A 26,456-nucleotide genomic window follows, 5' to 3' on the forward strand; every position below is an offset into this window, starting at 1 on the left:
CAAACTCTTTCCAAAATGGCAGTGACAAACCCATCTGTGCCAGTTTGAAAGAAGCAAAGTGAGGAACCCCCTCAGAAACAGAGACTGAAAGCAATGGAGCCCAGGAGCAAGGGACCAGCAGATGCCAGCCACTTGATTTCCCAGTTGACAGAAGGGTTCCTGACCCATCGGCCATTCTTGAGTGAAGGTAACCGGTTACTCCTGTTGGTGCCTCAATTTGGGTACTTTCACCTCCTTAGAACTGTAAACTTGTAACTTTTAAAATTCCCCTTTATAAAAGCCATACCAGTTCTGGTATATCACATTCCAGCAGCTAGCAAACCAACATACTATCTAATGGAATACTCTCTTCTGATGAAGTAAAAAATGCTAAGTTAACAAACTGTGTCATTTGAGCCAACGGTGTATGCTTACTATACTAAGAAAACCTTCAGGTTCTTTATGAGGTGCGCTTCTATGCATCTGTGTCTGAGGTTCCATCAATGAAAATAATTTCAGTCTCTCTTCCACAAGACTCCAAGGTTCATGAAGGGTACATTATTAGACTGAGTCTATACTTTGGGTGCTCAAGTCCATGATGATGCTATTAACTGAGAGATGAAACACATTCTAGAACTCACTTAGACATCCTAACATTTTGTATAACATCCTAACATCTTAAAAAGGTACCAAATTATAGACTACATTTCATTAAATATGTAGCTCTCAAGGTATTTTATATATGAATATTTAACGCCATATTCAAACAATTTCCTCTTGTTAAAGATTGTATTAGACACGATTCATTTATACTTTATTTTCTTTAAAAAACACACTTGAAATATTGTATATAGTATTTGAAAGCATCTCTAATGTAGCAGTTCAGCTCTGCTATTTGCTAAGTTAGTAATAATTATAATCATTCACCTGTAGTTTAAACATAAAGAGTATTAGTGCTTTTGATGCCATTGCTCTTTTTTAGCAACTCATTTTTTTTTTTTTTTTTTTTTTTTTTTTGCCAATAATTTGAGGTTTCAGGAACTTTTAAGACAAAATTTAAAAAAGATTAGATCTGGGCTTTCAAAATTGGATGAGCATAACATTCGAGCCACAGGACATATATAGTTCCTCTCCTTGAAATATCAGTTTTGCTCAATGGTATAAGTATTTTAAAACATTTTATAGAAAAACAAACAAATCTGGTAGGTGTTAAAATTCAAGATTTAATGAATTTTTAAGCTATTATATAAATTAATTTAAGTCCTCTAAGCCACTCCACATGTGCTATATCCTTCTCTGCTTTTAGTTCCCCTTTAATAATCAAGTATGAGAAGCACTGAATAGATGAAATTGATTTTCTGATGTCATCTCTGATATTCATATTTCAGCAAGCAGGTGACGTGCATAGAAAATTGAGACAATCCTTCTGAAACTATTTTTCTCCTCTATCTCCTCTCTCTTCACATTTTTCAGGGAGACAGCATACTGGTGGTTAAAAGCATGAACTGTGGAGTTAAACTTACTGAGTTCACATCCTAGCCAACTATTTTCTAGCTATTTAGCATTGGGGAATGAACTTACCCCTTCCTGCCCTATTTTCCCTATCTGTATAATATATAATAGTATTTATTTAATAGAATGATGTGTTAGTTTGCAAGCTGCCGGAATGTGATATACCAGAACTGGAATGGTTTTTAAAAGGGGAATTTAATAAGTTCCAAGTTTAACAGTTCTAAGCCTATAAAAATGTCCAAATCAAGGCCCCAACAAGAGGTTACCTTCACTCAAGGAAGGCCAATGGATCAAGAACAGCTCTGTCAGCTGGGAAGTCACATGGCTGGCATCTGGGGTCCCTTGCTCCTGGGCTCCGCTACTTTCAGCCTCTGTTTTTGTGGGCATTCCTCACTTTTCTTCTCTGGGGCTGGCTTTAATCTCTTGACTTCCCTTGGCTCTCTCCAGGTTCTGACTTGCTTAAATCTCATGGTGATAACTGGGCAGGCCACAGTGGCTCAAATAGGCAGAGTTTGCCATGCCAGAGACCCGGGTTCAATTCTTAGTGCCTGCCCACGCAAAAAAAAAAAAAAAATCTTGTGGTGATATCTGCTGGACTCCAAGCATCTCCAAACATCCATGTCTCTGTTCTCTGAGGCAACTGTTCTCCAAGCATCTACATTTGTTCTTTCTGTTGGCTCTGAGGCTTTGGTCATTTCTGACTCTCTCCAATGTATTTTCTCTTTTAAAGGGTTCCAGTAAACTAAATGAAGACCCATGTGGAATAGGTGGAGTCAAATCTCCATCTAATCAAAAGTGACCACCCACAATTGGGTGGGTCACACCTCCTTGGAAACAATCAGAAAAGTCCCACTCAGCAATACTGAATGAGGATTAAAGGACAATGCTTTTCTGGGGTACATGATAGCTTCAAATCAGCACAGATTATTATAAAAACTACATAAGGATATTTGTAAAGTGTTTAGAATAATACCTGTTTATGGCAATTTAATTGAATTCCTATTTCCTGTGCCCTGCATATTTGTTAAATAAATCTCATTAACTAAATCTCTCCCACAAAATAGAGGTGGAGTACTTGAAAGAATAAATCCTCTCTCTCTCAATCCCTCTCTCTAGCTTTCTCTGTCTACTTCACATTCATTCAACAAATATTTACTGTGCACCTTCTCAGCTGGTGATTATATTTTGAATTAGAAAAACAACATCCTTGTCTTCATGAAGACTGCAATACAATGACATAATATATACTTGAGGAGGCTATTACAATGCAATAAGGTGGGAGGAAAGGCAGAAATTCAAAGTATTCTGTGTCTATCTGTCTCTATGTTATCTTTTCTGTTTCTTTGTGCCTCATGAAGGAAATAAACTAAGGATATTACTGGACAAAGTACAGGACAATCTGGCCATCTTATTAGAGTCTTATTGTAATCAGTTCTAGCCAGAAGCGGGCATGAGTGCCCAGCTGTATAAGCCATTGCAGTTTTTTTCAGACCTACACTAAAAGAAAAGAAGTGCTTCTAAATTGGCATGTGGGGTCTTCAAGTTTTTAATCTGTACAATTGGTGCATAGTGTCATGGTCAGGTTCACGTATCAACTTGGCCAAGTTGTGGTACCTGTTTGTCTGGTTGGGCAAGTGCAGGCCTGTCTGTTGCCATGATGACATTTCATAGAATTAGATCATGAGCATGTCAGCTGCATTCACAGCTGATTCCATTTGTAATCAGCCAAAGGGAAGTGTCTTATGCAATGAATGATGCTTAATCTAATCACAGGAAGCCTTTTAAGGAGGATTTAGAAGACAGGCTCTATTCCTGCTTTGGCTGGTGAGCCGCTCCTGTGGAGTTCGTCCAGACCCTCCAGCAGAGTCGTCGGCTTCAGAGCCTGCCCTGCAGATTTTGGACCTGCATTCCTGCAGTCACGTGAGACACTTTTATAAATCTTATATTTGCGAGTGTTCCTTGTTGATTCTGTTTCTCTAGAGAACCCCAACTAATACATCTTGGTACCAGGAGTGGTTCTTAAGAAATAGAATCTTAAAAATGCGTTTTTATAAATGGTTTTCTACTTTTTTTTTTTTTTTTATTAACGGAAAGAAAAAAAAAAAGAGATTAACACAACATTTAGAAATCATACCACTCTACATATGCACTCAGTAATTCTTAACATCATCACATAGATGCATGATCATTGTTTCTTAGTACATTTGCATCGGTTTAGAGGAACTAGCAACACAACAGAAAAAGATATAAAATGTTAATATAAAGAAAAGAAATAAAAGTAGTAGTAATAGTAAAAAACAACAACAACAAACAAACCAACAAGCAAACAAAAACAAAAAAACCCTATAGCTCAGATGCAGCTTCATTCAGTATTTTAACATGATTACTTTACAATTAGGTATTATTGTGCTGTCCATTTTTGAGTTTTTGTATCTAGTCCTGTTGCACAGTCTGTAACCCTTCAGCTTCAATTACCCATTGTCTTACCCTGTTTCTAACTCCTGCTGAACTCTGTTACCAATGACATATTTCAAGTTTATTCTCGAATGTCCGTTCACATCAGTGGGACCATACAGTATTTGTCCTTTAGTTTTTGGCTGGATTCACTCAGCATAATATTCTCTAGGTCCATCCATGTTATTACATGGTTCATAAGTTTATCTTGTCTTAAAGCTGCATAATATTCCATCGTATGTATATACCACAGTTTGTTTAGCCACTCTTCTGTTGATGGAGATTTTGGTTGTTTCCATCTCTTTGCAATTGTAAATAACGCTGCTATAAACATTGGTGTGCAAATGTCCGTTTGTGTCTTTGCCCTTAAGTCCTTTGAGTAGATACCCAGCAATGGTATTGCTGGGTCGTATGGCAATTCTATATTCAGCTTTTTGAGGAACCGCCAAACTGCCTTCCACAGTGGTTGCACCCTTTGACATTCCCACCAACAGTGGATAAGTGTGCCTCTTTCTCCGCATCCTCTCCAGCACTTGTCATTTTCTGTTTTGTTGATAATGGCCATTCTGGTGGGTGTGAGATGATATCTCATTGTGGTTTTGATTTGCATTTCTCTAATGGCCAGGGACATTGAGCATCTCTTCATGTGCCTCTTGGCCATCCGTATTTCTTCTTCTGGTAGGTGTCTGTTTAAGTCTTTTTCCCATTTTGTAATTGGGTTGGCTGTCTTTTTGTTGTTGAGTTGAATAATCTCTTTATAAATTCTGGATACTAGACCTTTATCTGATATGTCGTTTCCAAATATTGTCTCCCATTGTGTAGGCTGTCTTTCTACTTTCTTGATGAAGTTCTCTGATGCACAAAAGTGTTTAATTTTGAGGAGCTCCCATTTATTTATTTCCTTCTTCAGTGTTCTTGCTTTAGGTTTAAGGTCCATAAAACCACCTCCAGTTGTAAGATCCATAAGATATCTCCCAACATTTTCCTCTATCTGTTTTATGGTCTTAGACCTAATGTTTAGATCTTTGATCCATTTTGAGTTAACTTTTGTATAGGGTGTGAGAGATGGGTCTTTTTTCATTCTTTTGCATATGGATATCCAGTTCTCTAGGCACCATTTATTGAAGAGACTGTTCTGTCCCAGGTGAGTTGGCTTGACTGCCTTATCAAAGATCAAATGTCCATAGATGAGAGGGTCTATATCTGAGCACTCTATTCGATTCCATTGGTCGATATATCTATCTTTATGCCAATACCATGCTGTTTTGACCACTGTGGCTTCATAATATGCCTTAAAGTCCAGCAGTGTGAGACCTCCAGCTTCGTTTTTTTTCCTCAAGATGTTTTTAGCAATTCGGGGCACCCTGCCCTTCCAGATAAATTTGCTTATTGGTTTTTCTATTTCTGAAAAATAAGTTGTTGGGATTTTGATTGGTATTGCATTGAATCTGTAAATCAATTTAGGTAGGATTGACATCTTAACTATATTTAGTCTTCCAATCCATGAACACGGTATGCCCTTCCATCTATTTAGGTCTTCTGTGATTTCTTTTAACAGTTTTTTATAGTTTTCTTTATATAGGTTTTTTGTCTCTTTGGTTAAATTTATTCCTAGGTATTTTATTCTTTTAGTTGCGATTGTAAATGGGATTCGTTTCTTGATTTCCGCCTCAGCTTGTTCATTACTAGTGTATAGAAAAGCTACAGATTTTTGAATGTTGATCTTGTAGCCTGCTACTTTGCTGTACTCATTTATTAGCTCTAGTAATTTTGCTGTGGATTTTTCTGGGTTTTCTACATATATTATCATATCGTCTGCAAACAGTGATAGTTTTACTTCTTCCTTTCCAATTTTGATGCCTTGTATTTCTTTTTCTTGCCTAATTGCTCTGGCTAGAACTTCCAACACAATGTTGAATAATAGTGGTGATAGTGGACATCCTTGTCTTGTTCCTGATCTTAGGGGGAAAGTTTTCAATTTTTCCCCATTGAGGATGATATTAGCTGTGGGTTTTTCATATATTCCCTCTATCATTTTAAGGAAGTTCCCTTGTATTCCTATCTTTTGAAGTGTTTTCAGCAGGAAAGGATGTTGAATCTTGTCAAATGCCTTCTCTGCATCAATTGAGATGATCATGTGATTTTTCTGCTTTGATTTGTTGATATGGTGTATTACATTAATTGATTTTCTTATGTTGAACCATCCTTGCATACCTGGGATGAATCCTACTTGGTCATGATGTATAATTCTTTTAATGTGTTGTTGGATACGATTTGCTAGAATTTTATTGAGGATTTTTGCATCTGTATTCATTAGAGAGATTGGTCTGTAGTTTTCTTTTTTTGTAATATCTTTGCCTGGTTTTGGTATGAGGGTGATGTTGGCTTCATAGAATGAATTAGGTAGTTTTCCCTCCACTTTGATTATGTTGAAGAGTTTGAGGAGAGTAGGTACTAATTCTTTCTGGAATGTTTGATAGAATTCACATGTGAAGCCGTCTGGTCCTGGACTTTTCTTTTTAGGGAGCTTTTGAATAACTAATTCAATCTCTTTACTTGTGATTGGTTTGTTGAGGTCGTCTATTTCTTCTTGAGTCAAAGTTGGTTGTTCATGTCTTTCCAGGAACCTGTCCATTTCTTCTAAATTGTTGTATTTATTAGCGTAAAGTTGTTCATAGTATCCTGTTATTACCTCCTTTATTTCTGTGAGGTCAGTAGTTATGTCTCCTCTTTCATTTCTAATCTTATTTATTTGCATCCTCTCTCTTCTTCTTTTTGTCAATCTTGCTAAGGGCCCATCAATCTTGTTGATTTTCTCATAGAACCAACTTCTGGTCTTATTGATTTTCTCTATTGTTTTCATGTTTTCAATTTCATTTATTTCTGCTCTAATCTTTGTTATTTCTTTCCTTTTGCTTGCTTTGGGATTAGTTTGCTGTTCTTTCTCCAGTTCTTCCAAGTGGACAGTTAATTCCTGCATTTTTGCCTTTTCTTCTTTGCTCATAAAGGCATTTAGGGCAATAAATTTCCCTCTTAGCACTGCCTTTGCTGCGTCCCATAAGTTTTGATATGTTGTGTCTTCATTTTCATTTGCCTCTAGGTATTTACTAATTTCTCTTGCAATTTCTTCTTTGACCCACTTGTTGTTTAAGAGTGTGTTGTTGAGCCTCCATGTATTTATGAATTTTCTGGCACTCCGCCTATTATTGATTTCCAACTTCATTCCTTTATGATCCGAGAAAGTGTTGTGTATGATTTCAATATTTTTAAATTTGTTAAGACGTGCTTTGTGACCCAGCATATGGTCTATCTTTGAGAATGGTCCATGAGCACTTGAAAAAAAGGTGTATCCTGCTGTTGTGGGATGTAATGTCCTATAAATGTCTGTTAAGTCAAGTTCATTTATAGTAATATTCAGGTTCTCTATTTCTTTATTGATCCTCTGTGTAGATGTTCTGTCCATTGATGAGAGTGGTGAATTGAAGTCTCCAACTATTATGGTATATGTGTCTATTTCCCTCTTCAGTGTTTGCAGTGTATTCCTCACGTATTTTGGGGCATTCTGGTTCGGTGCGTAAATATTTATGATTGTTATGTCTTCTTGTTTAATTGTTCCTTTTAATAGTATATAGTGTCCTTCTTTGTCTCTTTTAACTGTTTTACATTTGAAGTCTAATTTGTTGGATATTAGTATAGCCACTCCTGCTCTTTTCTGGTTGTTGTTTGCATGAAATATCTTTTCCCAACCTTTCACTTTCAACCTATATTTATCTTTGGATCTAAGATGTGTTTCCTGTAGACAGCATATAGAAGGATCCTGTTTTTTAATCCATTCTGCCAGTCTATGTCTTTTAATTGGGGAATTCAGTCCATTGACATTTAGAGTTATTACTGTTTGGATAATATTTTCCTCTACCATTTTGGCTTTTGTATTATATATATCATATCTGACTTTCCTTCTTTCTACACTTTTCTCCATGTCTCTCTCTTCTGTCTTTTTGTATCTGACTCTAGTGCTTCCTTTAGTATTTCTTGCAGAGCTGGTCTCTTGGTCACAAATTCTCTCAGTGACTTTTTGTCTGAGAATGTTTTAATTTCTCCCTCATTTTTGAAGGACAATTTTGCTGGGTATAGGAGTCTTGGCTGGCAGTTTTTCTCTTTTAGTAACTTAAATATATCATCCCACTGTCTTCTAGCTTCCATGGTTTCTGCTGAGAAATCTACACATAGTCTTATTGGGTTTTCCTTGTATGTGACGGATTGTTTTTCTCTCGTTGCCTTCAAGATCCTCTCTTTCTCTTTGACCTCTGACATTCTAACTAGTAAGTGTCTTGGGGAACGCCTATTTGTGTCTAATCTCTTTGGGGTGCGCTGCACTTCTTGGATCTGTAATTTTAGGTCTTTCATAAGAGTTGGGAAATTTTCAGTGATAATTTCTTCCATTAGTTTTTCTCCTCCTTTTCCCTTCTCTTCTCCTTCTGGGATACCCACTGCACGTATATTTGTACGGTTCACATTGTCCTTGAGTTCCCTGATACCTTGTTCAAATTTTTCCATTCTTTTCCGGATAGTTTCTGTTTCTTTTTGGAATTCAGATGTTTCATCCTCCAAATCACTAATTCTGTCTTCTGTTTCTTTAAATCTGTCATTGTAGGTATCCATTGTTTTTTCCATCTTTTCTACTTTATCTTTCACTTCCATAAGTTCTGTGATTTGTTTTTTCAGTTTTTCTATTTCTTCTTTATGTTCAGCCCATGTCTTCTTCATGTCCTCCCTCAATTTATCGATTTCGTTTTTGAAGAGGTTTTCCATTTCTGTTCGTATATTCAGCATTAGTTGTTTCAGCTCCTGTATCTCATTTGAACTATTGGTTTCTTCGTTTGACTGGGCCATATGTTCAATTTTCTGAGCGTGATCCGTTATCTTCTGCTGGCGTCTGGGCATTTAGTCAGATTTCCCCGGGTGTTCGACCCTACAGGTTGAAAGATTTTTCTGTGCAATCTCTGGGTTCTGTTCTTCCTATCCTGCCCAGTAGGTGGCGCTCGTGGCACACGCCTGTCTGTGGGTTCCACCAGCGAAAGTTGCTGTGGGTCCCTCAGCTCTGGAAAACTCTCGCCGTAGGGGAGGTTCGGTAACCGAAGCGTCTTGGAAGAATGCCAGCCGGCCCGGGGTTCCAAACGCGGGAAGGGTCGCCGGCCGTCGCAGCATAGGAGAGCGTCCGGCCAAATTAGCCAGTCGGCCCGGGGCACCAAGCGTGGCGGGAGGGCGCCAGCTGTCACAGCCCGGGAGAGTATACTGTTCCCAGCCGACGGGGGAGTCACGTGTTTGGAAGGGATCCCCCGGTCACTGTTCTCCGCAGTCTGGGGATTTCCGACCGAACTATCTCAGTTGTTCCGGGGGGCCTCGTGTGGTGGGGGCACCAGCCGCTGCGGCCTAAGGGGACTGCCTGTCCAATTCTACCAGCTGGCCCAGGAAGGTGGAAGGGAGGGACTCCAGTCGCTTGCCGTCCCACCCAGGAAAGCCCGTGCCCCTTGGTGATCTCACCGGAGCTGGTTCTCCCAGATAGTCAGCCGTTCCAGGATGGGGTACGCTGTCCCTTTGATCTCCCTCGTGGTTCCGGGAGCTGCTCTGTATTATCTCCACTCCCCCAGTAGCTGTTCTGGAGGAGGAAAGGTGAGGGCGGCAAGGCTGTCGAGGCTGGTGGCGGAGGAGCACGGTGAAGGCGGGGGAAGAGGGCACCGTGGTGGTTGGAGAGCAGCCGGAGCAGGAGGGGGGGCGGAGAAAGAGAGGGGAGGAGGAGGGCGGGCGGCTCGGCTCGGCTCGGCGGGCCGGCGGAGAAAGAGAGGGGAGGAGGAGGGCGGGCGGCTCGGCTCGGCTCGGCGGTCCGGCGGAGAAAGAGAGGGGAGGAGGAGGGCGGGCGGCTCGGCTCGGCTCGGCGGGCCGGCGGAGAAAGAGAGGGGAGGAGGAGCTGGTTTTCTACTTTTACTGGACTCATAGGCACTAAGGACTCTGATTCCTGTAATCAGAATGAAATTCCCAATCCATGGAGTGAGTTGGCAAAAGAGATAGTCAAAATATCACCATTCGAATCTCCTAATGCTTCGCTTGTACGAAGCCAGGCTCTGGAGGATAATGTTTTTGACACCTATACAGAATTTTGTAGAAATAAGAGGTATAGAGATATTGGTTGGTTGTTGTTAGATACACTGGCTACATTAAGGAGTGAAAGGGATTGCTTAAAGCTTCAAATGAGCCTTCAAACGGCTACTTGCTGTAGCCATAGACTTGAGATCTCTAAAAATCAGACTCAGAATCTTATTGTTACAGTAGCAACTTTACAACATAAACTGAAATCTCAATATTGCATGGTGTCTGCCGTTAAAGTGAGGGCACTGATCGGAAAGGAGTGAGACCCTGAAAAATGGGATGGTGACACATGGATTGATAATGATGTCAGGGGTGAGGTTGAAACCCTAGATCATGCTGAGTCTTCTCTAGAGAACGCTGTAATAGTTTGCCCTGAGGACGTAACTGCCCCACCTCCAGCATGCCTTGGGGAGTTGGCCATCCAACCTCCTTCTGAAGGGATTAGCCCTAGAGTGATTAATCCTGTTTCACCAGATGAAACTGCAAATGAAGGCCCTGAAGCAAATGGCTTGGAAGATATTTCTAATTCTTTTCATGACCCACCCCCACCACCCCTCATTTCTTCCAGACCTATAACTAGACTAAAGTCCCAAAAAGCCCCTAAAGGTGAGGCACAAAGTATCACATATGAGGAGGTACTTTATACCCCAAAAGAACTGTGTGAGTTTTCCAATTTATATAGACAGAAATTAGGGGAGTATGTGTGGCAATAGATTTTAAGGGTGTGAGATAATGGTGGGAGGAATATAAGGCTGGATCAGGCTGAATTTATTCATATGGGCCCACTAAGCAGAGATTCTGCATTCAATGTTATAGCTCAAGGGGTTAGAAAAGGTATTAACAGTTTAGTTTGGATGGTTGGTTGAAACATGGATCAAAATGTTTCAGCATTACCTGAGGTTGAAATTCCAGAACTGCCCTGGTATAATGTAGATGAGGGGATCCAGAGGCTTAGAGAGATTGGAATATTAGAGTGGATTTATCATGCAAAGCCTGCTCTTACACCCCAGGAATGTCCGGAGGATGTACCTTTTACCAGAACAGTGAGAAATAGATTTGTGAGACTAGCACCATCATCCCGAAAGAGCTCTGTGGTTGCATTTCTCTGTAGGTCACAGAGCTGGAATCCTTAAACACAGTGGGGATGACAGGATCCTGAGTTGGCAGAAGCCAGGTGGCAGCACTTAATTGCCAAAGACAAGGTAGACGTGGCTATTATAATAGACAGCAAACTCAAAGCAGGCATCAAAATTATATGACACCCAGAGATTTTTGGCATTGGTTAGTAAATCATGGGGTACCTAGAAATACAATAGAAGGGCAGTCTACTAAATTCTTATTCAAGCTGTATAAGCAAAAAAGTCCTAGGTCAAGTGAACAGAAGTCTAACCTGAATTACAAAAACACAGAGTCATGGCCCTTTAATCAGTTTCCAGACTTGAAACAGTTTACAGATCCAGAGTCCCTTGAATGAAGGGGAGGCCAGGTCCCTTTGGGGGAGAACCCTGTTACAATGCCACAAATTTATACTGTTAATCTTCCTCCAAGCCTTCCCCAAGGAGACTGACAGCCTTTTACCAGGGTAACTGTGCACTGGGGAAAAGGAAATGATCAGATATTTCAGGGATTATTAGACACCGGTCAGAAGTGACATTAGGGGACCCAAAACGTCACTCTGGTTCACCAGTCAGAGTGGGGGCTTATGTAGGCCAGGTGATCGATGGAGTTTTAGCTCAGGTCTGTCTCACACTGGACCCATCCTGTAGTTATTTCCCCAGTTCCAGAATGTATAATTGGTATAGACATACTGAGCAACTGGCAGAATCCCCACGTTGGCTCTCTAACTCATGCAGTGAGGGCTATTATGGTGGGAAAGGTCAAGTGGAAGCCACTAAAACTGCCCCTACTGAGCAAAATAGTAAATCAGAAGCAATACCAGATTCCCGGAGGGATTGCAGAGATTACTGCCACTCTTAAGGACTTGAAGGATGCAGGAGTGGTGATTCCAACCATATCCCCATTCAACTCTCCTATTTGGCCTGTGCAGAAAACATATGGTTCTTGGAGGATGACAGTGGATTATTGTAAGCTCAACCAGGTGGTAACTCCAATTGCAGCTGCTGTTCCGGATGTGGTATTATTGCTTAAGCAAATCAGTACATCCCCTGGTACCTGGTATCCAGCTATTGATTTGGCAAATGCTTTTTTCTCAATAGCTATTAGTAAGGACCACCAGAAACAGTTTGCTTTCAGCTGGCAAGGTCAGCAATATACTTTCACTGTCCTACCTCAGGGGTATATCAACTCTCCAGCCCTATGCCAGAATCTTATCTGCAGAGAACTTGATCACTTCTCCCTCCCAAAAGACATCACACTAGTCCATTATATTGATGATATCATGTTGATTGGACCTAGTAAGCAAGAAGTAGCAACTACTCTAGATTTACTGGTAAGGCATTTGCATGTCAGAGGATGGGAGATAAATCCAACAAAAATACAGGGGTCTTCCACCTCAGTGAAATTTCTACATGTCCAGTGGTGTGGGGCATGTCAAGATATTCCTTCTAAGGTGAAAGAGAAGTTGCTGCATCTGGCCCCTCCTATGACCGAAAAAGAGGCACAACACCTAGCTGGTCTCTTTGGATTTTGGCAACACCATATTCCCCATTTATCAAGTGACCAGAAAAGCTGCTAGTTTTGAGTGGGGACCTGAACAGGAGGAGGATCTCTGACAGGTCCAGGCTGCTGTACAAGCTGCTCTGCCACTTGGGCCGTATGATCCAGCAGATCCAATGGTGCTGGAAGTGTCAGTGGCAAATAGAGATGCTGTCTGGAGCCTTTGGCAGACCACTATAGGAGAATCACAACGTAGACCCTTAGGATTTTGGAGCAAAGCCTTACCATCTGCTGCAGAAAACTACTTTCCTTTTGAGAAATAGCTTTTGGCCTGCTACTGGGCCTTAGTAGAGACTGAGTGCTTAACCATGGGCCACCAAGTTACCATGAGACCTGAGGTGTCTATCATGAGCTGGGTGTTGTTTGACCCACCAAGCCATAAAGTTGGGCATGCACAGAAGCACTCTATTATAAAACAGAAATGGTATATACAGGATAGGGCCAGAGCAGGTCCTGAAGGCAGAATTAAGTTACTTGAAGAAGTGGCCCAAATGCCCATGGTCTCCACTCCTGCCACATTACTTTCCCTTTCCCAGACCAGAGCTATGGCCTCTTGGGGAGTTCCTTACAGTGAATTGACTGAAGAAGAGAAAACTCAGGCCTGGTTTACAGATGGTTCAGCATGATATGCAGGTACCATCTGAAAGTGGACAGCTGCAGCATTACAACCGCTTTCTGGGGTGTCCTTGAAGGACAGTGGTGAGGGGAAATCCTCCCAGTGGACAGAACTTAGAGCAGTGCACCTGGTTGTTCATTTTGCTTAGAAGAAAAACTGGCCAGAGGTGCGTTTGTATACTGACTCATGGGCTGTTGCTAATGGTTTGGCTGGATGGTCAGGGACTTAGAAAAACCATAACTGGAAAATTGGTGACAAAGGGGTCTGGGGAAGAAGGATAGACCTTTCTGAGTGGGCTAAAAACATGAAGATATTTGTATCCCATGTGAACGCACACCAGAGGTGACTTCAGCAGAGGAAGGTTTTAATAATCGATTGGATAAGATGACCTGTTCTGTGGATACCAGTCAACCTCTTTCACAAGCAACTCCTGTCATTGCCCTATGGGCTTATGAACAAAGTGGTCATGGTGGTAGGGATGGAGGTTATGCATGGGTTCAGCAACATGGACTTCCACTCACCACGGCTGACTTGGCTACAGCCACTGCTGAGTGCCCAATCTGCCAGCAGCAGAGACCTACACTCGGCCCCCAATATGGCACCATTCCCCGAGGTTACCAGCCAGCTACATGGTGGCAGGTTGATTACCTGCCTTCATGGAAGGGGCAGTGATTTGTTCTAACTGGATAGACACATACTCTGGATATGGGTTTGCCTACCCTGCATGCAATGCTTCTGCCAAAACTACCATCCATGGGCTTACAGAATGCCTTATCCATCATCATGGTATTTGTGGTAGTTAGTTGTCGCCTTGGCCAGATGAAGGCACTTAGTTCTGTTGCTGTGGACATGAGCCAATGGTACGTGAACTCATCTGTTGCTGATTTACATCTGCAGTCAGCTAGGAGGCGTGCCAGCTGCAATGAATGACGTTTGACTTAATTGACTGGTGCTTAAATGAGAGAGCGCAACATAGCACAGCCCAACCAGCTCAGTAATCCTCATCTCAGCACTTGCAGCTCAGCTCAGGCCTTTGGAGGTGCAGAAAGAAGTCACCCTGGGGAAAGTTGTTGGAACCCAGGGTTCTGGAGAGGAGGCCAGCAGAGACCATCCTGTGCCTTCCCACATAAGAAAGAACCTCAGTGGAAAGTTAGCTGCCTTTCCTCTGAAGAACTAACAAAATAAATCCCCATTTATTAAAAGCCAATCTGTCTCTGGTGTGTTGCATTCTGGCAGCTAGCAAACTAGAACAGTATTCCACATAGCATTGCTTCTGATCAAGGAACACACTTCACAGCAAATGAAGTGTGGGAATGGGCACATGCTCATGGAATTCTCTGGTCTTACCATGTTCCCCATCATCCAGAAGCAGCTGGATTGATAGAACGGTGGAGCGGCCTTTTGAAAACTCAATTATGGTGCCAACTAGGTGGCAATACCTCAAAAGCCTGGGGTAATGTTCTCCAGGAAGCTGTATATGCTCTGAATCAGCATCCGCTGTATGGCGCTGTTTCTCCCATAGCCAGGTTCCATGGGTCCAGGAACCAAGGGGTGGAAATGGGACTGGTACCACTCACTATTACCCCTAGTGATCCACTACAAAAAGTTTTGCTTCCTGTCCCTGCGACCCTGAGCTCTGCTGGTCTACAGGTTTTAGTTCCAAAAATGGGGAGTCCTTCCTCCAGGAGAAACAACAACGATTCCACTGAACTGGAAGTTAAGACTGCACCTGGTCACTTTGGGCTACTTATGCCACTGGATCAACAAGCCAAGAAGGGGTTTACATTATTGTCTGGGGTGACTGACCCTGACTATCAGGAGGAAGTAGGACTGCAACTGCATAATGGAGGTAAAGAACAGTTTTCTTGGAATATAGGAGATCCCCTAGGGCGTCTTTTAGTACTACCATGCCCTGTGATTAAAATCAATGGAAAACTGCAACAACCCAATCCAGGCAGAACTACCAATGGCTCTGAAACTTCAGGAATGAAGGTTTGGGTCACCCCACCAGACAAAGAACCATGGCCAGCTGAAGTGCTTGCTGAAGGTAAAGGGAACATGGAACAGGTAGTGGAAGAAGGTAATGATAAATATGAACTTCGACCACGTGGTCAGTTACAGAAACGAGGACTGTAATGTTGTTTTGTTCATGTTATACTATTTAAGTTGTAAGATATCAAGTTTAAGAATGAATGTTGCCCAAGGATTTGCACCCTATTCTGGAGAGACTTAATGTGTTTCCAGTTATATACAGGACAGTTGAGTATTGTAAGGTAAAAGAAAAAAAGTGTGTTTTATTGTTTTTATTTGGAAATTGGGTATGGTTTAAGGTGACATATATTGCACCAAGTTGACAAGGGGTGGACTGTCATGGTCAGGTTCCTGTGTCAACTTGGCCAAGTTGGGGTACCTGTTTGTCTGGTTGGGCAAGTACTGGCCTGTCTGTTGCAATGATGACATTTCATAGAATTAGATCATGATCACGTCAGCTGCATCCACAGCTGATTCCATTTGTAATCAGCCAAAGGGGAGTATCTTCTGCAATGAGTGATGCTTAATCTAATCACTGGAAGCCTTTTAAGGAGGATTCAGAAGAGACAGGCTCTATTCCTGCTTTGGCTGGTAGGCCTCTCCTGTAGAGTTCATCCAGACCCTCCATCGGAGTCATCAGTTTCACAGCCTGCCCTATGGATTTTGGACTCTGCCTTCCTGTGGTCACGTGAGACACTTTTAGAAATTTTAAATTTGCAAGTATTTCCTGTTAATTCTGTTTCTCTAGAGAACCCTAACTAATACACATAGTAAAACTGATTATTGTTATTGCTATGTTAAAACTGGTGAATTAGAATATGTTTCTACTGATTATACCTGTCAACTTTGTTTTTCCACAAAGGTTTGGCCTCTCCTCAGACTTCCAAAGAACAAAATTTTCTGCCTTTATAATTAGCAGATAATCTCAACTGGGAGCAGGGATTTAGAGAAAAACATACACTCTCAAGACATCAGGTTTCACCAGCTTAGCAATCATGGACTTATTATAGGCTGTCCAGGGAACATACCCCTGGGGGTCATGGACATTTTGAGGACACGTCTAGGTTCTCCTGGTTGACACTGAAGAACTCAGTCGAGGATATCATCTTGCTCTCTTGGCTTTCTGCACTCATAGCTGTTACAACAGGGGGCCATGCATTCCCAGAAGTCAGATCCAACTCAGAACTTTGTGAAACTTTGTAAAAAAGTTGTGTTTCCAAAAGATAGAATGAGCGTAGACAATGGGGAACTGATGCTCAATTTGTGCAGAATTTTTTAATAAGGTTGATTATAAATATTTGGAAATGAATAGAGGTGATGGCAGCATGTTATCGCATGTGTAAATAACAGTGCTGAATTGTGAGTGTGATTGTGGTTGTTAGGAGAAGTTTAGGAGGGTGTTTATAACTAGAAGGAAAGCTAGAGGATGAAACAAGGGACTGTATAACATAGTGAACCCTGTTGTGGGTGATGAAGGTGGTTAATAGTACAAATATAAGAATTTTTTGTTCTTTCATGTTCTTCCATGAGTTTGAACAAATGTATGTCGCAACTATAACTTGTTAATAATAGGGCATAAATGGGAAAAATGTATACCTAATGCAAACTATGGACTATGGCTAACAGCAGTATCTTAATATTCTTCCATCACTTTTAACAAAGGTACCACAACAAAGCTAAGCATCAATAATAGGGAGGTATATGCAGCATGGGGTTTTCTTTTTGGAGCTAAGAAAATGTTCTAAAATTGATTGTGGTGGTGAAAGCATAGTTCTGTGATTATACTGAGAGCCACTGATTGTATACTTTGGATGGATTGTATAGTGTGTGAATAAAACTGTCTTGAAACAAAATGTTGTGTTTCTTTTATGCTTCTAGGAAACTTACCAGATTTATTGTGTTTAAACCTAAGTTAGATTATGTCAAACTTTTCACAAACCCTTCCAATAGCACTCAGAACCTCAAACTGACCCTCCCCACCCTTGCTATTCCCTGAACCCACTAAAACATGCAGACTTTAGGGCTTTTGTACTTGTTATTTTCCCTGCCTGAAATGCTCTCCTCCCAGGTAGCCATTTGACTAACTCCCTGTGATAGTTAAGTTCATGTGTCAACTTGGCCAGACAATGGTACCCAGTTGTCAGGTCAGGCAAACACTGGCCTAATCGTTACTGCAAGGACATTTCATGGCTGGTTAATAGACCAGGAGGCTGGTTTATTAAATCATCAGTCAAATGACAGCTGATTACATCTATGATCAACTAAGGGAGCGTCTTCTCCAGTGTGAGAATCCAATCAGCTGAATTTAATTCCATCAGTTGAAGACTTTTAAGTAGAAGTGAGAACTTTTATTTATTCTTTAGCCAGCCAACCTCTCCTTGAGAGTTCATCTACAACCTTCATCAGAGTTGCCAGCTAGAGGCCTGCCCAACAAAATTGGACTCCTGCATCCCCACAGTTGTGTGAGACACTTTTATAAAATCTCATATTTACAGATATCTCCTGTTGGCTCAATTTCTCTAGAGAACCCTGACTGCTATAGTCCTTGACTTTGTATTTCTTGCTTCCTGGCTCCTTCCTTCTCGACCAAAAGGGGAAGAGAAAAATCAGAGAAAATAAAGTGTCAGTGGCTGAGAGATTATAAACAGAGTCTAAAAGGCTATCCTGCAGGTTATTCTTACACATTATATAGACATTTCCTTTTTAGTTTATGGTGTATTGGAGTGTCTAGAGGGAAGTACCTGAAACGGTAGAGCTGTGTTCCAGTAGCCTTGTTTCTTGAAGAGGATTGTACTATTATATAGCTCTTACAATGTGACTGTGTGATTACGAAAACCTTGTGTCTGATGCTCCTTTTATCTAGAATATGGATGGATGAGTAAAAAATATGGATAAAAAATGAACGAATAATAGGGGAACAAAGGTTAAAATAAATTGAGTAGATGGAAATACTAGTGATCAATGAGAGGGAAGGATAAGGGGTATGGTGTGTATGAGTTTTTTCTTTTTCCTTTCTTTTGCTGGAGTGGTGCAGATGTTCAAAAAAAAAGATCATGGTGATGAATACACAAATATGTGATGATATTGTTAGGCATTGATTAGACACCATATATGGAATGTTTGTATGTTGTTTTATCAATAAAAATATTTTTTTAAAAAGAATATAATAAAAAAAGACAACACTTCCATTCCCTTGGCATGCTAAGAATATGGAATATTATTTACTCTGTCATAGGTTCATTTGCATCTGCTTACATAAGGGCTCCAAGGAGAAAAGTACCGTTCTAGTTTGCTAGCTGCCAGAATGTGATATACCAGAAATGGAACAGCTTTTAAAAACGGAATTTATTAAGTTGCAAGGTTACAGTTCTAAGGCCATGAAAATGTACAAATTAAAGCAAGGCTATAGAAATGTCCAATCTAAGGCATCCAGGGAAAGATACCTTGGTTCAAGGGCAGTGACGTTCAGGGTTTCTCTTTCAATTGGAAAGGCACATGGCAAACATGACGTCTGCTAGCTTTCTCTCCATGCTTCTGGTTTCATGAAGCTCCCCCGGGCATTTTCCCTCTTCATCTCCAAGGGTAACTGGCTGCATGGGCTCTTGGGGCTCTCAAACTTTCTCCAAAATGGTTCCCTCTTAAAGGGCTCCAGTAAACAACTGCGCCTTAAATAGGTGGAGACACACCTCCATGGAAACTATCTAATCAAAAGTTACCACCCACAATTGGGTGGGTCACATCTCCATGGAAACAACTGAAAAGTTCCCACCCAGCAATACTGAATGAGGATGAAAGAACTTGGCTTTTCTGGGGTACACAAAAGATTCAAACCAGCACAAGTTACCCATGTACTCAAATAAATTGTTGGACTGTGGTTAAAATTATGTTCTTAATCAAAGGGGACATACTTCTTACAATTGTTGCTGGGAATAGATGTACCCCATAAAATGTAGATTGAGATACTGAATGTGCTGAAGTGTTGGAGATCCAAGTAGTGGTGCTAATGGGTAGTAGATACACTGCTGAAAATAATCAGGGCCTCACACAGTTGGCCTCTAGTTATCTATCTGTTTGGGGCTTGGACAATGGCAGCAAAGAATTTCATAGAAAAGATATAAATTGCTTTATCAACCATAAAATTGACCTTTAGCATTTGTGCTGGAAATTTTTCCTTTTCTCTTTACAAATCCCCTTTCTACCCTTTTCTGGTTTGGTTTGGCCAGTGGGAGGCACTAACAGATGGGCAGAAGGAGGGAAGAAAGAGTAGGCAAGGCATTATTTCCCCAGCTCCCTGCCTGTAGGCTCACTATGGGTTAGTTAGCTCTGTCTATACTAAAGGCCACAGCTGCTACAACTACAACTCCTCTCACCTTGTTTCATAAAGGCATGGGTGGGGACTGGGTGGTAACAGCTATTCACAGTTTTTAGCCCATAGTGTTTCACATTCCCTGAGGGTTTTTTTTAAACCTGCCAAATCTTTGTAAAAAGCCCATGTATTAAGCTCTCCTTGGATACCCTCTTTAAGAATGCAAGCCATTTCCTGTTGATCCCTGATTGATATGCCACTCAAACTGTGGAAGAGATTCAACACCAAAGGAATTCCTTTTGAACATGAGGAGTTCAGGGATTGCTTGGAACAATGGGAGGTGTTTTTGAATAATACAATGTAAGTATCTTACTTAAAGGAATGCAATCTTTGCTATAGGGAGATGTCTGTTTAATACACCTCTGTGTCCGTGGAATTCATTTATTCAATAAATATTGAGCATATGCTATGTCCTATGCATTGGGGATATAGCAGTGAACAAAATGGATACCTCCCCCACCACCATGCTAGTACACCTTATATTCTAGTGGATGGTACAGATGATAGAATAAATAAAGTATATATAGTGTCTTAAATTCTATGAGGGGGAAAATAGCAAGGATGAGAGATAGAGGGAGTTTGGAGGTATGAAAATTTAAATGGATGATCAGGGAAAGCTTTACTAAGAAAGTGATATTTGAGTAATGATCTCAAAGACTTTGCAAATAGTTGTTGGGATATAAACTTAGGTCTTAGGTTATGAAGTTGGTGCCTGAAACCTTATCCGCAGGATATCTGCAGGCTAGGGATTTTGCTGATTCTGTGACATTATATGAAAGAAAATTTTTTCCAAGGATGATCCGGTCAAATTTTCAACATAGCAGTTGGCACGCATAGTGCTTCTAGTACAAGAATAAACTTAGGGAATAAGGCCATGCCTGGCATCTCTTACATCATTAGGCTGCAATCTCAACCCCCTCCTTTCTGTCACATGAGAAGAATATGAGCTCATGGGCCTTAATAACTAGGTACCTGAATCATGAAATGTGTTCATTAACCATTGTTGCTATTAACCAAGACCATATATAGTGATACTCAGAGGCTAATTTCCCCAAATAATGGAAGTCCAGGGAAGTAGGCAAACAAGGGCTAATAAAGAACTCCACTAAGTGATAAAGAAGCAAGTTTGTCTTCTCTACCATTCTTAGCATGAAGCTTCCACCCCTAAAATCAAAAGAAATCTGCTGTCTCTCAAAGTCAATGTTACTCCACACAGCAACTGTTAAAAATGCTTAAAAAGAAATCAGATTCCAATTACAATATGAATGGAGCTGACCTAGTAGGGACTAAGGTAAATCAGAATACAGGGTAAAGGACAATATTGTCTTGTAATTTAAAACTTCAACTTCTGTGGGAGATCAAAGGAAGAGATATATATTTGTTCCAAAATTCAAATTTTCTGTAGCACACTAACTTAACCTGTCTGGCCTGTTTATTTAAACAACCTAAACACATGGAGCCTAGAATAGGGAATGAGATCTTGTAATTCTGTATAGCTTAAAGTAATACCCAGATACATTCCAGAGTGTGTTAAGCAGATAATAGAAAAGTATTTGCAAAGTCCTTTGAGAGACTGAAGAAAAAATATGGAACAATTAAACTTCCTTGCCTGATATTCTGTCAAGCATTAAGGCCTCCAAATTTAATAAGCCAAGCCCTCAATCTTGAGGCTTATGAAATTTATTTCTGTAATGGGGAAACTAAGCCTACCTATAATTATGTCTAAAAGTCACTTCCAGAGAAACTTTTTGTTGCTCAGAGGTTCTCTCTCTCTCTCTCAGTTCAATCCTGCAAAACTCACTACCCTCCCCCCACATGGTTCAAGACTTCCAGTGGTGTAAGTCTCCTTGGTAACAAGGGGACATGACTCCCAGGGATGAGCCTGGCCCTGGCATCGTGAGACTGATGGTGACTTCTTGACAAAAAGGGGAAGAAGAAATGTAACAAAATAAGGTTTCAGTGGCTAAGAGATTTCAAATATTGTCAAGAAGTTATTTTGGAGGTTACTCTTATGCCAGCTTCAGCTAGATAACAGCAATTGCCACAGTATGTCAAGCCTCAACCAACAGTATTCCTGTAAATTCTAAAGATATCCAGGGATCTATCTGAGACTGTTTAAAAGTTTTAATGTTTATTTTTTCAGAAACTTGAAGCCTCCAGATTGTCCCTATGCCAGATAAACCCTGAAACCTAGAGGTACCAGTCTCTCCAAGAACATCAACCAGTTGCACCCCCCTACCCCATAATGTTGATGCCCCTTTTCAACATGAAGTTAGAATGGTCATTGCCTTAATATCCCTGAAGATTGTGAGAATGACCAAATGAGAGGGAGGAATTGTAACAGAGAAGACAGTATTAAAAAATGATTACGACTACTGAATCATTTCATAGATATTTTCTTTTTATTTCTTCGTATATTAGAACAGCTAGAAAGAAATACCTGAAATTGTGGAACTGTAAAACATATCATACTTTGAAATTTGCCCTATAGCTATTTGTTAAACTGTACTTTGAAATTTGTTACTTTTCTGCATATATGTTATAATTTACAATAAAAATGCTTTTTAAAATTTATTCACTAGTAGAATGAAAAAAGAAAAAAGAAGAAGACTGCTGCTTGGAGTTTCAACCATCGCATCTGCTTTCCAGGCAAGAAACAGAAGGAAAAGTAGAGGGGCCAAGGTTACACCTCAGCTGAACTTTCCCAAAGCAGTTTTCCCAAAGTTCCAAACTTCCATTTATCTTAGTGGCCAAAATTTAATAATATGTCCTTATCTATCTGCATAGAAGTCTAGAAACTATAATTCTCAATTGGGCAGGTTACTGTCTGTGGTCATTTGGAGCTGTTACGTACCCCAGAAAAGGCCAGGTTCTTTAACTCCATTCCTATGGGTGTAGACCTATTGTGGGTGGGACTTTCTGGTTAGGTTGCTTCAATTGACATGTGAGATTGCCCATTCAAGATGGAGTCTTTTATAAGAGGATAAAAGACAGAAAAAGCCCAGTGAGAAGCTCATAGAGAGAAACTCCAGAGAAGCTGAGAGATAAGGACACACCCACAGAAACTAGCTTGAGAGGAAGCCCCTGAAGCCAGAAGCTGAAGGCAGCAAAACCCAGGACAGAAGGACCAGCAGATGCCAGCCATGTGCTAGAGGTGTTCCAGATACTAGAGCCTTTCTTCAGAGAAGGTATTGTCTTGTTGATGCCTCAATTTGGACATTTTCACAAGCTTAAAACTGTAAATTTGTAAGCTAATAAATTCCCATTGTAAAAGCCAACCCAATTCTGGTATATTGCATTCTGGCTGCTTTAGCAAACTGAAATACTGCCTTAAATAAAAGTGGATTTCTGTTACTAAGAAAGAATAGGCGGGCCGCGGTGGCTCAGCGGGCAAAGTGCTTGCCTGCTATGCCGGAGGACCTCGGTTCGATTCCCGGCCCCAGCCCATGTAACAAAAACGGAGAAACAGAATACAATAAAACAAGAAAATGTTTAAAGATGTTTCCCTTTCTTCCTTCCTTCCTTCCTTCTATCCTTCCTTCCTTCTCTCTGTCTTTCCTTTAAAAAAAAAAAAAAAAAGAAAAAAAGAAAGAATATACAAACAATCTCAAAATTTCATGCAGTTTCTACATTCAGATTGGAGTTCAGAATCTCTGGGTAATGCTGTGTCTTCTCCATTAGTATGGTATCTCCTTGTGTCATAGAGATCTATCTGCTAAAATACAAACTGTCCAATATACAACAGTGGAAATTAAAAAAAAAAAACACTAAAATCTCTCATTTGGAAAATGGTCCAAAGTAACTATTAACTCTACTGGGTAGGAGGAACAAAGATTCTTTGCTGGCAGTGTTGTCAATTTCCTTGTTGGCTCATTTGGTCTGGTCCTGTTCTTCAGGAAAAATCTTCATTACCCATTGTCCACTCCAACTCTGCCCTATAAGAGGTTCTTCTTTGCCCCTTACTCTCCAGGGCCATATTTAAGAACAGTAATGGGGAGGCGCCTACTCAGCTTTCACAGCTCATTTTTGCTGGTACAAATTAGAGAGCACTGTGGTTATTTTATGGTATAATAATCACAGTTTTGTTTTCGGCATCTTACATTCTTATAATGTTGTTTGTTACCTGGGATTTTTACTGTGTTCTCTTATGTCTTAAGAAATTGATTTGAGTATGGGAGTTGATGTGGAATGCATGATAATTTTTCTTGGTTAGTGATTTCACTCATCTGATTTTCAAAAATAGATTCCTGAAGCACTGGAAGGAGGCAGTGCCTGACAAAGCCATGGCTTGTGACTCCAGGAAATATCTGAAGGGTGTTTTCAGATGGGCAAACTGACCGTGTGTTTGCTCTTTGTCCATCCCCTGGTCTCCAGAAACTGAGAGAATCTCTCTCCCTCCTCATATTCTTAAGGAACAGACTTGAGTATGCCCTCACAGGATACGAAGTGAAGATCTACATGCAGTGGTTCTTTAAAATTAGTGGCAAGGTCTGAACTAATATAAACTGCCCTACTGATTTTATGGATGTCATCATTTTTGACAAGACCAGAGAGGATCTCCATCTGATCTATGACACCAGGGGTCACTTTGCTGTTCATTGTATTATGCTTGAAGAGGTCAAGTATAAGTTGTGCAAAATTAGAAAGATCTCTGTGGGCACAAAAGGAATCCTTTATCTACTGACTCATGATGCTCACACAGTCCACTTCTATGATCCCCTAATTCTCTGATCAAAGTTAACCATACAATTTAAATTAATTTGGAGACTGGCAAGATCACCTATTTTATCAAGTTTGACACTGGTAACCTGTGTATGGTGAGTTGAGGTGCTAACCTGGGAAGAATCAGTGTGTTCACTAACTAAGAACTAGCTCTTTAGATGCGGTTCATATTAAAGATTCCAACAGCAATAGCCTTGTCACTGGCTTTCCAACATTTTCACTATTGGCAAAGACAATAAACCTTGATATATTTCTTCCCTGAGGAAAGACATTGCTGAAGAGAGACAAGAGACTGGTGGCCAAACAGCAGTGGGTGAAATAATCTCTAGGTGACATGGATAGAGAGCTCTTTGTATTAAAGACAATACTATATTTAAAAAATGGATTACTGACATTAAGCAGGAAATGCCAACATTAAAGAACTAAATTACAGTATAGTAAAAATTCATTATAATGAAGTTTATCCCAAGAATACAAGCATATTCAATATAAGTAAAGTCTACCAATATAATTCCTCCCTAATATTCTAAGGCAGAACAATCAAATAACCTCAGTAGATTTTTTAAATGATTAACATTTATAAGATTTTTAAACTCTTAACAAAGTTGGAATTAATTTAAAAATCTGTCTTAACTTGATAAAGATTTAATACCAAACACAGCAAACTTTATACTTAATAGAAAAAAATGCAGATGCATTCCATTTAAGATTAGGAAAACACAAGATGGCCACATTCACTATTACTGTTTTACATGTTTCTAGATTACACAGTAAGCTTTTTGCTGTTGTTTAATTTTTATTGTGATAAGATATACACAATATAAAATTTCCCATTCTGACAGCTTTGCTAGATCACCAATTTTATGGGGGTAAAATGGACAGGCTTGAGCACTCAGTGCCTGAGATAGTCGGGACAAAGGAAGTGAGCCAGAAGGGGTTGTTTGGAATTGACATCTATGGGACAATGTTCAGTAGCATTGGAAGTTACTTTGATTGAGTCACAGTAAGAGTGGAGCCTGAAGGTGGTGGGGTGGAGAGGGCTGGCAATAGGGGATGACTGGCCAATTAATCACTGGAATCCATGGGTTGGGGCACAATTGGTGTAAGTTGATATCCTGAGAGAGGATGTGGTCAGGTGAGGACATATAGTCCAGAGACAAGATGAGATCTCATAGTGGAAGGAAGTCAAGAATCACTGAATTTGCCCTCATGAGAGAGGAGGGAATGACAAGTGATGGTGGTGAAAGAAAGTCCATTACGAATGTAAATTCAGAGACAAAAAATGCTCTGCTAGAAGAGAAGTATAGGTAAGGCTGAAAGCAGGGAAAGAGAGAGGGTCCAGAGGCAACAGAGGGTCCAGAGGTGACAGAGCTGAGCCCAGATTTGTGAATGGAAAAGGGGAACATAGGGCAAATCAGGGTCTAGCAGCAGAGAAAATCCTAGTGGCAAAGATGAGACAACTGGTTGAAGGGAAAATAATACATAAAAAATGAAAATAGCTGTGTGACAAGGGGTGCGCTCAAGACAGATGAGAAAAGGCCATCAGTGTAAGTAGGGGAAAAATGCCAGTGGGAATGTGGGAAACAATGTCAGAAAGGCCTCTGGTGGTAGGATTAAGGTCAATGACAGATATGAGAGTTGAGAGGTAGGTGTGAAGGTCTATGTGAAATAAGGGTACAATGAAAACAAGGAGAAATGAGACAGAAGAGAACAGAGCCAATGTGGATTACAATAACAGCAAGACTACACAGGCATCTCTTGCCAAGAGTTTATCAAAAAGAATCAGTTTAGCAGGGACTTCCATAGAAATAATGGTATGGTATTTGAGCCTCTGTAGGAAACAGTGAGAAGGCAGAGACAATTTCTAGAGAAGTCTCAGGGGTTGCTAACTGGACTCCCTAAGGGGCTGGATATAGCCTGGAGGCCAACTTTATATATACCAGAAGTTCTGAA

The 26,456-nt window shown here is 40.5% G+C and overlaps 1 long non-coding RNA gene and 1 pseudogene across 2 annotated transcripts in view; one reads left to right on the top strand and one right to left on the bottom strand.

Annotated features, from left to right (window-relative positions):
* Positions 1-24,749, top strand: part of LOC143690304 (small ribosomal subunit protein eS4-like) — a 31,759-nt pseudogene extending 7,010 nt beyond the window's left edge.
* The window catches only part of LOC143642632 (uncharacterized), a 180,174-nt gene that overhangs the window by 133,217 nt on the left and 20,501 nt on the right, over positions 1-26,456 (bottom strand). The gene's annotated exons all lie outside the window — the stretch shown is intronic.

This window comes from Tamandua tetradactyla, chromosome 7 (genome assembly GCF_023851605.1).
Source record: "Tamandua tetradactyla isolate mTamTet1 chromosome 7, mTamTet1.pri, whole genome shotgun sequence".
Lineage (NCBI taxonomy): Eukaryota > Metazoa > Chordata > Mammalia > Pilosa > Myrmecophagidae > Tamandua > Tamandua tetradactyla.